Source organism: Culex pipiens, chromosome 3 (genome assembly GCF_016801865.2).
Source record: "Culex pipiens pallens isolate TS chromosome 3, TS_CPP_V2, whole genome shotgun sequence".
NCBI classification, from domain to species: Eukaryota; Metazoa; Arthropoda; class Insecta; order Diptera; family Culicidae; genus Culex; species Culex pipiens.
This window is the reverse complement of record NC_068939.1, coordinates 116747115-116760186: the sequence shown is the minus strand read 5'-3', so window position 1 is coordinate 116760186 and position 13072 is coordinate 116747115. Positions and strand designations below refer to the sequence as shown.

General features: G+C 34.7%; 1 protein-coding gene across 8 annotated transcripts in view; it reads left to right on the top strand.

Moving 5' to 3' along the window:
- Nucleotides 1-13072, top strand: part of LOC120425707 (ras-specific guanine nucleotide-releasing factor 2-like) — a 420283-nt gene that overhangs the window by 356830 nt on the left and 50381 nt on the right. Inside the window, exon 24 of one of the 8 annotated variants that reach the window (XM_052709834.1) lies at nucleotides 1763-1826. The exons of the other annotated variants lie outside the window; for them this stretch is intronic. The gene's annotated coding sequence lies outside the window, so the exon portion shown is untranslated. The remainder of the gene's footprint in view (nucleotides 1-1762; nucleotides 1827-13072) is intronic. 8 annotated transcript variants of the gene reach the window in all.

The window sequence follows — 13072 nt, the reverse complement described above, 5'->3', positions numbered from 1 at the left end:
CAATTTTTTCTTGGAGTTCCTGTATGTGTGCAACCAACCAAACGAGACCACGTGGCCGCTTCTTACAAATTGTGTTGTTTCCATGTATTTTTAGATCTATATTCTACACATGCAAATAACTCGCAACTCGCATAGGCATTTGGAAGGTGTTAGCTCTGCCAGCTTTGGTGACCGATTTCCACGCTGGCTAGCCGAGCGCGAGGTACTTCAGCTTTATCGACAAGCCCCGCCCTGAAGAACGTTTGCACCAATCGGATTCATACGTTAATTAGAACTTCCGAACCCTTGTCAAGTGGACAAGGACCCAGCGCGTATATAGTTGGTAGTAACAGTATTCGTAATTCCAGATATAGCTCACCAAGTCGCGATGGCCTAGTGGTTAGCATTTTTGCATACCGATCCAAAGGACGGGGGATCGAACCCCGACTCGAGCGACTTTGATTTTTCGTTCATGTTCAGAGTTTCAAGATTAATATTTCCTATACTTTCTCGTTGGGAGCAGATGGGAATCGAACCCAGGACCATTCGCTTACAAATCGAACACCGTAACCAGTCAGCCACGGCCGCTCCCCCATTTTTTTCTTGGAGTTCCTTGGCCAAAATTATTAGTCCCGTATTTTTTATTTTGCCATGTAAATCAAGTAGGCCCGGTACCCCCGTTGAGAATCGCTGTTTTAAAGGATGCCAAATAAAAGATTTGTAGAATTTTATTTTCATTTAAATGAATTTTCATAAAAAAAAACTTTCAGAGGGTCCACTAATCGATAACGTACCCTATGGTTGAATAATATCTTGAGTGTAATAAATAAAACCTCCCTTTAGAATTGTTACTAAAAGCTCTGCAACTTCGTGTCTTGCACTTTTTCAAATATTTGAGTGTTGAAATTGCATCTTTTTTACCGTGAAATGGTTGTAACACAAACAATTTATATATCTTTTTTTTCTCTGGACATCATCCCTAATCCTTTTTGAACAACTCGTTGGAAAACAACAAATATCCAAAACTGCAATTTTTAGCTAAATGGACCCCTGCAGTGCACTGTGCATTGTATTTTTTTAGAAATAATAAAAGTTGTTGAATGAATTTTTAAAGGAACCCATATCTTTGATCTTCAATTCCAGCATTTTAAGCATTCTCAAATTTTTGGATCATGTATTTGTTTCTTTACCAACGAAACAAATTAATGTTAACTACAAATGCTTCATGGATTCTATATCAACTGTCCTACCTTTGATTTGAGGCCTCCGTCATGGAAAATAACGGCTTTTTCAAGACTTTACATTTCCGACAACCGCATTGCACCTCCCAACTTCCTACCTGGTATAGTTAAACCATACAAACGTACCGCCCGGTCTCTTGAAACAAAAGATGTAATCAACCTGAAAGGCAAATCTCTATATTTCATTTCCTAACCCAAAGCAGCGGAGGAGGCACGTTTCTTACCCGCCCGGAATTTGTTGTGTATCCTTCCAGAGCTTAAAGACCCGAGGAGTGGATGAACGAACATTTTCATAATTCTTTTGTAATTAGAATCCTACCTGCCCGGGTGAACACGAGACAAACTGGGTGTAGGAGATGCTGTGAACAATGCTAGATGTAAATAGTTTTTAATTTATGAAATAGTATTTAAAAAATGATGATGAATTTAAAATTTATTCATAATAAAAGCAACAATCAAAAGTGGAGATTAGGTTTTACATAAATTAACTGATCAAAACCTCACCCTCTAAAAATCTCAAGATTGCCCACTTTCCCTTACAGCTGTTGTGTCCTTCACACCCGATTCGTGCCATGTTCGTCCTTCACCCGACACAGATCCTCTCAGGTATGCAAACTATCCCACTCTGAAAAACCATTATCATGTCCTACCTGGGAGTAAACTCAGAAGTGTTCGTACTCGCTAGCATGGAAAACTTTTCAACACTTTATGCAAACCACATGGCTCTCGTACCTCAGTTGGAGGAAAATGTTTGTGCACATGTGCGAGCCGTACTTGCCTGGAATATACATATCTCTCCAGGATACCACCTACTAGCAGTTATAGCCCTAACTCGGCCAGCAGTCGCCATTGGGTAATCACAAAGTTGTTTGTTCGCACATAATTGTTTTTAGTATCAAGCCACCCCACCTCATGGCGATAAATGTGGACACCAAACAGTGCAATGGCTGGAGGTGGCAAACCTAACCCACCACCAGGCTGGTCAGCTGGATGAAGATGCTAACTGAGTGGGACTTTTGGTGTAAAATTCATATTCACTTACGGATATTGTTTTCTCAGCCCGAGCAGGTTCTCGTAGTGTGTCTCCTCGGGAAAAGTTTCCTGCAGGATAGTAGCTCTGACCACAGCCAAGGACCACGGTTTATCTTGGATGGTCGGAAGTGCACTTCAAGTTGCAGATGATGAAGATTATGGCAATGGATAGCAGCTGAATGGCAGCGGTTGGGTTGAATTAGTGCTGACAAGGTGTTGAAACCATCACTGAACTATGATAGTAGATGTTAAAATTGATAAGATTTTATAAAATTTCATAAAAAGATCCAATAGTATCTTGTTGCAGTGTAACCAGATCAGCCAGCTGCACTAAACCAAGCCAAAACCGCATAAACTATTGAAATACTATCTCCGTTATTTTGATAAAGATTATGCCCTGATCAGTCGAGTTTTCCATTCCAGTGAATCGAAGAATTTATAAACTCTGACAACCCTGTCTTAAGATGTAACTACTAGGTTGTTATCTTTTCTTTTTCCGTATACCCGAAAAATAAAATGAAGAAACTAATCAAATTTTTCTGCGGCTTTGTAAGTTTTCAATTACAACCAATTGTCTTGTTTATAAAATTTTCTCAAATTGAAGAGAAATATGAAACTTACAAAAATCAAATAACAAAAAGTTGTTTTTCCCAACCAAAATTAAATTTGATAAAATTTGCGTACTTTTGATTTCATTTTGAACCAAAGGTTGATAAATTACTTTAGAAATCAAGTTTCAATTATTTTTTAAATATTCAGATAATATTTTGAATGTCTCTGTGAAAAAGATTTAATGAAAAATCATTACGATTTCTGATGTTCTTTTAATGTTGATTAATGGTTGAGCTCTTCCTCACACAAAAATCTGTATTTTGGCAAGGAATTTTCTGATCGATTTGATATCTTCGGCAAAACGGTGGTAGGTTATGATTGGGTTTTTTGCCTTTCTTACTAAAGAAAGGTATAGGATTTGCTTTTGGCTCCGACTCAAAATCAAGCTTCGTAGTTCAATAATCGAGTCTGGACTGTTAAAGCTTACACCCGACCATGGCGAATGTGGCAAAAAACAGCGCTTTTCAGTTATATGATAAAATCAGGTTGATTTGCTATTTCTTTGAAAAAAAAAAATCAACTGCCGTTATATTCCTTTTGTAAGAGAGGCTCTATCTCACCCCAGGTGGGATAAAATCGGGGTTTTTAACTCCAGAATAACTTTTTGATTTTTAAGGTGTTATATGAAAATATTTTTGGTTGTCTCATTGCTAACAATTTTGTGAAGGTTGTTGCATATGCAGATGATCTGAATATTTTAGTAAGAAACAATCACGAGTTTGATACTGTCTTGCAGTTGGTGAGTTATTTTAGCATATACTCTAAAATAAAACTCAATTTTGCAAAATCTCAGTATCTTCGTTTTAACGGTTGCTTATCTGGTCCACATCAAATTAAAGAAGTGGAGTCTCTAAATGTTTTAGGAGTTTTAATTTGCCAAAATTTCAATAAATTAGTTGAAATTAACTATGATAGCTATTTGAACAAATTTAAATACACATTAAGTTTACATCAGAAACGTATTTTAAATCTTTTCCAGAAAGCGTGGTTGTTGAACACTTACGTTCTGTCCAAAATTTGGTATATTTGTCAAATATTTCCTCCAAATAATAAACATTTAGCAGCGATAAAATCAATCTGCGGACAGTTTATTTGGCAAGGATTTATCTTTAAGGTTCCTAGAAATGAATTATATTTACCGGTTATTAAAGGTGGTCTCGCTCTGGCAGACGTAGAATCAAAAGCAAAGTCTCTTTTTATTAAAAACATTCTTTATAGTAACGCTGATGGAAACGCACCTTTGGACAACTTCATGTTAGGACAAATCAATAATAGTACTTTAACTAGAAATATGCGAGAATGGATCGTAAAAGCTGATGAACTCAAACTTGAAAGCCATTTAAACAGCAGCAAAAAAATTTATGATTTCTTCATTCACAGTTTAAACATCAAATGTAAAACAATGGAGGACATGCCTAATTTAATGTGGTCTAATTTGTTAAACAATTTAGATTCAAATTTTTTAAATACAAAGTGTAAAACCGTACTGTTTTGCATCTTCAAGGACATAGTTTTAAAAAAAAAGAAATTGCATTTATACGGAATAAGAGGGACGGACTCGAAGTTTTGTGAGAATTGCGGTTTAGTAGAATCAGTTAGTCACTTAGTAAAATATTGTCAAACATCCGAAGAAATTTGGAGATGGTTAAAAAATATTCTGAACAAAAGACTCAAAATTTTAGTAAAGGATCCTGATGAGCTTCTATCATTGAGTATCGGTGATAGGGACTTTAAATACAAAGCAGCACTTTGGCTGACTGTGCAAACGATAGTGTATAATTTAGAAAAACGAGGTTTTGGGGATTTGAATGAATTTAAACAAGGCATAAGAATCGTTCGTTTCAATAATAAAGCTATTTTTGAGCGCCATTTTAAGCATTTTTTGAACATCTTCTAGAAACATCCAAAGTTAAATTATCTCTACCGAGCTTATTTGTCGTCTTATTAGCAAGTGGTGAAATGTAAATTCAAGAAAAATGTTGTAAAATAAAGTGAAAAAAAAAGGCGATATTATCATTGAAAAGAGAATAATTTCTCCAAAATTTCGTTTCTTAACAATGAAAATCGAAGGAACAGATTTTTTAAGGAACAGTTTCCGAGTTTAAAAATTGCAGGAAAAACAGGTTTTTAACATTTATTTCGTACATTTTATTAAAATGGTAGATTTTTTTTATTTCTACACATTTCCCTTTCCCTTGTATATCAACATATGAATAATCAAAGATATGAGCAATTCTCTGAGATTTCGGTTATTCGATTTTTTTAGTATTTTTTAATCCGGCTGAAACTTTTTTGGTGCCTTCGGTATGCCCAAAGAAGCCATTTTGCATCATTTGTTTGTCCATATAATTTTTTTTTTTTAGAGGACATAAAATTCGAAATTTTCAGAAATTTTTACAATTAGCAAAAAATTTTTGACCGATTTATGATTTTTTGAATCAATCGAAAAAAATATTTTCAAAAAATTAAAATGAAGACTTAATTAAAACGAGCCAAACATTCAATATTGCGCCCATTTGAAATGTTAGTATTGATTTTAAATTTGGCTCTGTAGCTCTTTTTATCCCGGTTAATGGTGTTCTACTTGGCTCAAAGTTCCATATCTGCACCCATAAAATCAATTAACTCCTTCTCGAAAAGTCCATCCAGTTTTTTCAAATCAAACTCCGCCAGCCCTTTAAACACGTGCAACAGCGCGTCAGTTGACCAGTTTCGCGGGTTTTTTTTTCACCTTCTCCTTCAACCGTCAAAACGCCGGGCCCTGCTTGGTGTGTTGGTGACAGAAACCGGCTCTGGCCGCCGCGCACGCACACACTCTAGCGGGAGAAACGCGTGTGTTGGTGCGCAACTGCCAGTCTGCCGGGTGCACAGGGTGACGCAAAAGGGGGTCGATCGATTGATTGCTTGAGAAATGTTGGACGAAAATTGTGTTTTTATTTGATTTTTTGTACTGGATGCTATGGAAATCGTTTGTTAAACTGTAGTCGATGATATTTGAGAGAGATTCATTTGGTTTGCCTGATTAAATAACTGATTCTTAAAGAGAAAATTTTGCTAAACAGTATGAGATTCTTCAAATGCCTTCAAAAAATGCCATTTATTTCAGTTAATGCTTTACAAGGACAGACATTTGAATCAATATCATTGATCAGAATTGTTTTCCGAAGCTGTTTCCAGAGTTCAACTTAAAAAAAATCTGTTAAATCATGAAAAATCATGTCAAATTTGCCCAAAATCTTCACAACTTGGAAGGTAATCATTTCTTCGCCGTTGTTTTCCTTACTTCTACCGAGAAAGTTGCTGCCCGGTGGTACAAACACCAGCATGCGTTAGCTGCCTGGCACAGGCAAACGCACCAAAAGCAAAAACAACTACCGACAGCGCGACGAGACGACGTACGTCTGTTACCTGCCGGCAGTACAAAAGCGCCCTGTGAGCATACGTCAGCATCATTCGTTTCTCATCAACCGTACAGTGAACATACAATGTGAGAGCAGCAGCCTTCGTGGTTTGCTTGCTCTCTCTCACTCTCTCTACCAGCAGTCAGTGGTGAATCATGGCTAAATCTGTGAAAAGTGAAGATTGAAGCTGTACAGAACGTGCAAATTGTTAATCAATAGTGCTGAAAAGTGCATCGGATGGTGATGAATCCAAAGTAATCAGTGAATTGGTTCAGAAAGCCCTAAAAATTTGGCAAAAGTGATTTTTCAACCGAGACCACGCCATGTTCAATGGTGGATCCAAAATGGCGGAGCCCTGGGATTACGCCCCTCATCCGGTGCAGAAACGAATGTTCTCGATTATATAAGGAAGTTTCGAAGCAATACTTCTAACAATAATCGATGAGCTTTCTCGAAGCTAACAAAATGGTAAGTTTTATCAAATGCAAGCTATTGTAGAAAAACTTAGATACATTATAGAAGCAAATTATTGATTGGATGTTATTTCTCTTGTTACAGATTAGTTATCTACATCAAGTCTAACATAAAAGATGCCAAGTGTCGATGGAAACAACTCTAAACGTCTTACGGAGAGAAATCTTTGGGATGATCGTAAATCTTCAAGAAATTGATCAACGTGGCCGGGACGTTCCGACAATTTCCAAGATGGCGTCGAACGGTAAAAAGTGCTAGGTTATGTCTTGCCAACCGGCTACCAAGGCGCATGCGCTTGCTCATGCTCTAACGTCTCGAGGTGCCTAACCTCAATTCATCGGATACCAACGCAGTGTGATTTCTTTCAAATTCTATTTCAATTTTTTGCGAAAAAAATCGTTACGACACTGTAAGTTCTTTTTAAGTTCTATTTCTATTATTTTTACGAATGACTAAGCAATCAACGCACTCAAATTTCTCTATATATTTCTATTTACAATTCAATCAGACTTAAAACCAATCACTAGAGTTTCTCTATATATTTCTATTTACAATTCGTTGAGTTGTGAAGAGTTGATATGCAAATAGTATTGATCGCCACTGTAGTTTCTCAATATTTTCTATTTCCTATTCGTTCAGAACTTAAATCAACCACTGAGATTTCTCAATATTTTCTATTTCCTATTCGTTCAGAAACAAAAACCAACCACTGAGATTTCTCAATATTTTCTATTTCCTATTCGTATCAAATTGAAATTCATATCATCCATTGTAATTTCTCAATATTTTCTATTTCCTATTCGTATCAGACAACATAACCAACCACTGAAGTTTCTCAATATTTTCTATTTCCTATTCGTATCAGACAACTAGACCCAACCAAACTGCAATTTCTTTCAAATTCTATTTCAATTTTTTTGCGTCTTTGTCTTTAAAAAAAAATCTAACAAAAACCAAGTCTTACAAACAACACAAAACTGTTCACTCTTTGACAGTCACACGCAATTGCGAAAAAAAGTCTAACAAAAAACCATGTCTTACCAGTCTAAAAAAAAAAAACAACACAAAACTGTTCACTCTTTGACAGTCACACGCAATTGCGAAAAAAAACAAACAATCGAGATTTCGTCTCAAAACTTCTACCAAGAAGTCGTCATCATATGACCAAAGGTCGCATGAGTGCGTAGAGTAAAGTTTTAAAACCACTATAATTTCTTTCAAATTCTATTTCAATTTTTTTGAGAATTTTTTGACTAACGAATGTTGTCATTGCGTGATATTATCACTACGGAATATTATTTTTGAGCTTTTTTGACTAACGAATGTTGTCATTGCGTGATATTATCACTACGGAATATTATTTTTGAGATTCTTTGACTAGCGAATGTTGTCATTGCGTGATATTATCACTACGGAATATTATTTTTGAGATTCTTTGACTAACAAATGTTGTCATTGCGTGATATTATCACTACGGAATATTATTTTTGAGATTCTTTGACTAGCGAATGTTGTCATTGCGTGATATTATCACTACGGAATATTATTTTTGAGATTCTTTGACTAACGAATGTTGTCATTGCGTGATATTATCACTACGGAATATTATTTTTGAGCTTTTTTGACTAACGAATGTTGTCATTGCGTGATATTATCACTACGGAATATTATTTTTGAGCTTTTTTGACTAACGAATGTTGTCATTGCGTGATATTATCACTACGGAATATTATTTTTGAGACTTCTTGACTAACGAGTGTTGTCAATGCGTGATATTATCACTACGGAATATTATTTTTGACTTTTTGACTAACGAATGTTGTCATTGCGTGATATTATCACTACGGAATATTATTTTTGAGCTTTTTTGACTAACGAATGTTGTCATTGCGTGATATTATCACTACGGAATATTATTTTTGAGCTTTTTTGACTAACGAATGTTGTCATTGCGTGATATTATCACTACGGAATATTATTTTTGAGATTCTTTGACTAGCGAATGTTGTCATTGCGTGATATTATCACTACGGAATATTATTTTTGACTTTTTGACTAACGAATGTTGTCATTGCGTGATATTATCACTACGGAATATTATTTTTGAGATTCTTTGACTAGCGAATGTTGTCATTGCGTGATATTATCACTACGGAATATTATTTTTGACTTTTTGACTAGCGAATGTTGTCATTGCGTGATATTATCACTACGGAATATTATTTTTGAGCTTTTTTGACATGCAAATGTTGTCATTGCGTGATATTATCACTACGGAATATTATTTTTGACTTTTTGACTAACGAATGTTGTCATTGCGTGATATTATCACTACGGAATATTATTTTTGAGATTCTTTGACTAACGAATGTTGTCATTGCGTGATATTATCACTACGGAATATTATTTTTGACTTTTTGACTAACGAATGTTGTCATTGCGTGATATTATCACTACGGAATATTATTTTTGAGATTCTTTGACTTTGACTAACGAATGTTGTCATTGCGTGATATTATCACTACGGAATATTATTTTTACAAAAATTGATTTTGGACATTTTTCTCTTAAAGTCGTCATCATATGACCAAAGGTCGCATGAGTGCGAAAATATCAATTATTCCTTCTAAGAATTCGTCATCATATGACCAAAGGTCGCATGAGTGCGAAAAAAACTATTTTAAGATACAACACTGTAAATTCTTTTTAAGTTCTATTTCTATTATTTTTGCGAAATAATAGTAAACAAAAATCGAAAGTTCTTCCTTGGAAGTCGTCATCATATGACCAAAGGTCGCATGAGTGCGAAAATATCAATTATTTCTTCTAAGAATTCGTCATCATATGACCAAAGGTCGCATGAGTGCGAAAAAAAAACTATTTCAAGATACAACACTGTAAATTCTTTTTAAGTTCTATTTCTATTATTTTTGCGAAATAATAGTAAACAAAAATCAAAAGTTCTTCATTGGAAGTCGTCATCATATGACCAAAGGTCGCATGAGTGCGAAAATATCAATTATTTCTTCTAAGAATTCGTCATCATATGACCAAAGGTCGCATGAGTGCGAAAAAAAAAACTATTTTAAGATACAACACTGTAAATTCTTTTTAAGTTCTATTTCTATTATTTTTGCAAAATAATAGTAAACAAAAATCGGAAGATCTTCATTGGAAGTCGTCATCATATGACCAAAGGTCGCATGAGTGCGATAGAAAAAAATAATCTAGATACAACACTGTAAATTCTTTTTAAGTTCTATTTCTATTATTTTTACGAAATAATAGTGAACAAATATTATAAAAATTCTCACTAGAAGTCGTCATCATATGACCAAAGGTCGCATGAGTGCGAGAAACACATTTAAAGATACAACACAATGATTTCTTTTTAAGTTCTATTTCTATTATTTTTGCGAAATAGTAGTACACATGCCAATGCTGCCCATCACAAGATCCTTCACGAGAAGTCGTCATCATATGACCAAAGGTCGCATGAGTGCGAAAATATAATCAAATATTCTATCTAAGAATTCGTCATCATATGACCAAAGGTCGCATGAGTGCGATAGAAAAAAATAATCTAGATACAACACTGTAAATTCTTTTTAAGTTCTATTTCTATTATTTTTACGAAATAATAGTGAACAAACATTATAAAAATTCTCACTAGAATTCGTCATCATATGACCAAAGGTCGCATGAGTGCGAAAAACAAACAAAAGATATAACATTGTAATTTCTTTTTAAGTTCTATTTCTATTATTTTTACGAAATAATAGCTAACAAAAACTAAAGATTCTTCATTGGAAGTCGTCATCATATGACCAAAGGTCGCATGAGTGCGATAAACATACCATCCATTATGATTTCTCAATATTTTCTATTTCCTATTCGTTGCGAAAACCGACAGACCAACCTACTGTAATTTCTTTCAAATTCTATTTCAATTTTTTTGCTTGTCCAATAACGTGCAGAGAGTTCCACTAGCGATTCGTAAGTTTTAAATTTCATTGTAACTGCTTACTGATGTTCTGCGAATATTTTTCCTCCAATTTTTAATCTCGCACATTCTTGCTGCGTGCGGATTGCGTCACTGGTGGTTAGAAAGTATACAACATCTTTTCGTGGATTTAAAAGATTTGCTGATTTTTTTAACTGCTAATTGATGTTTCAATTCCAGAAATTGTTCAAGCATCCCGAGCTTGAGACACAAGCAACCTCGCAGTTCGATTCGCGTGATTTCTCTTTCCATTTTCACTGATAAATTTGTTTTTGCGTGTATCACTTAGGGTTCACTTCACTTTTTTTTTGCACTGTGTTAGTTGTTCTCTCTTAAGTACTTACACGTTTGCGAGTCGAATGGCTCGTTCGGCCACTTGTTGGGACTGCTGCATTTTTTGTTTTTCACTGCACTGTTTGTGTGTGTTTTTTTTTCTTCAATCAATTCTTCTAAGAATTCGTCATCATATGACCAAAGGTCGCATGAGTGCGAAAAACAAACAAAAGATATTACACAGTAATTTCTTTTTAAGTTCTATTTCTATTATTTTTACGAAGTAATAGCTAATAAAAACTAAAGATTCTTCATTAGAAGTCGTCATCATATGACCAAAGGTCGCATGAGTGCGATAAACATACCATCCATTATGATTTCTCAATATTTTCTATTTCCTATTCGTTGCGAAAACCGACAGATCAACCTACTGAAATTTCTTTCAAATTCTATTTCAATTTTTTTGCGTCTTGTAATTATATTTCCTACGACTTTTAAATCTACGATTCGGGTTGAGCTCTGTCATAGACGAACAAAAGCAAACCCACTGTAATTTCACAATATTACAATATGCATTACAAATTTAAGAAAAGACCAATCAACCGACTGTAATTTCACAATATTACAATATGCATTACAAATTTAAGACTTTATGAAAACCAACCGACTGTAGTTTCACAATATTACAATATGCATTACAATTTACGTCTAATAGTTCTCAACTCACTGTTATTTCACAATATTACAATATGCATTACAAATTTATGTTATTTATGTTAATTATGTCATTTATGTTGTCTGATTCTAACGAATGGAAACAATTGCCTCTAGATCCGTGATATTATCACTACGGAATATTATTTTTGCGAAATTTTGACTAACGAACGTTGTCATTGCGTGATATTATCACTACGGAATATTATTTTTACGTTGTCTAAGTCTACCAAACCATACCACAACCCACTGTAGTTTCTTTCAAATTCTATTTCAATTTTTTGCGAACAAAAAAACCATGAAATATTGTAAACTAGATTAAGTCAAAAATGTTAAAAAATATACTGAAAATCAAACCAAACCTGAACCGTTCTTTTCCTCTATCATCCGAAATAAACACCAAATCCGAAATTCCGAAAGCAATTTAAGAGGGAGATGTGAGCCGGCAACATGAAGTGAAACATTCGCAGCTGTCATGATAAACTTCGCAGAAGCCTGAATGAATGTTTAGCTCCATGTTGCAATTTCAACATCTCGATTGTCCACACAGGAAAAATGCATGGCTTTCTACCTAAGGTACTCGTGATTGAGTGTGTAGTAGTGCGGTTGTCAAAATCGCTATCTCTGACTCTCTCACTCCACTGACACTGACATTGTTTATGTTTTGGTTTTCCTGGCACGGTCCATTGTTCTTTTGTTATTGTTTTGGTTTAAGTGGCACGGAGTCATGCACTCACACTAATGCAAAGCAAGATGACGAGTACCTTTGATATACAGCCTTGGGAAAAATGTAACATTAACCACATATGTGGAACTTTAGGTTCAAAAACGAGGACAGAACAGGTGCTGCCTCTCGCGGTGGAGAGCTGCAACTTTTCTACCAGTTTTTATGGCAGTTTTGCACACCGATGGGTCGTCCATAGTGCGTGTAGTAAGAATATTTTGAATTATATAAAATTATTAAAAGTAGCAAGTTATGTATTTTTAGTTTTGGATAACAGCATGTATTTCCATCCAGCACATGATGTTGACTCAACGGCACTTCGGCGTGCAATTTAACTTCATCATTTTTGACTAAACCCTTCCTACTTACTTACTTAAAACCAAATTTTAATTTTCTAGTAAGTTTCCTTATATTCAACATTTTTAAAAGTTACTCAAACGACAACATCCCATTTATCGTTCAATTTTTTAACTAGACCGTTGCAAATATTTTTTGAAGTTTATGTCCCTCGACTCTGACCAACGTCGAGGGGGAGGGGGCAAAAAAAATAAAAATTGAAAAAAAACGAGCCATGGTTTCAACATTTTAATGAAAAAAGTGTTTTAAAATGCATTTTACA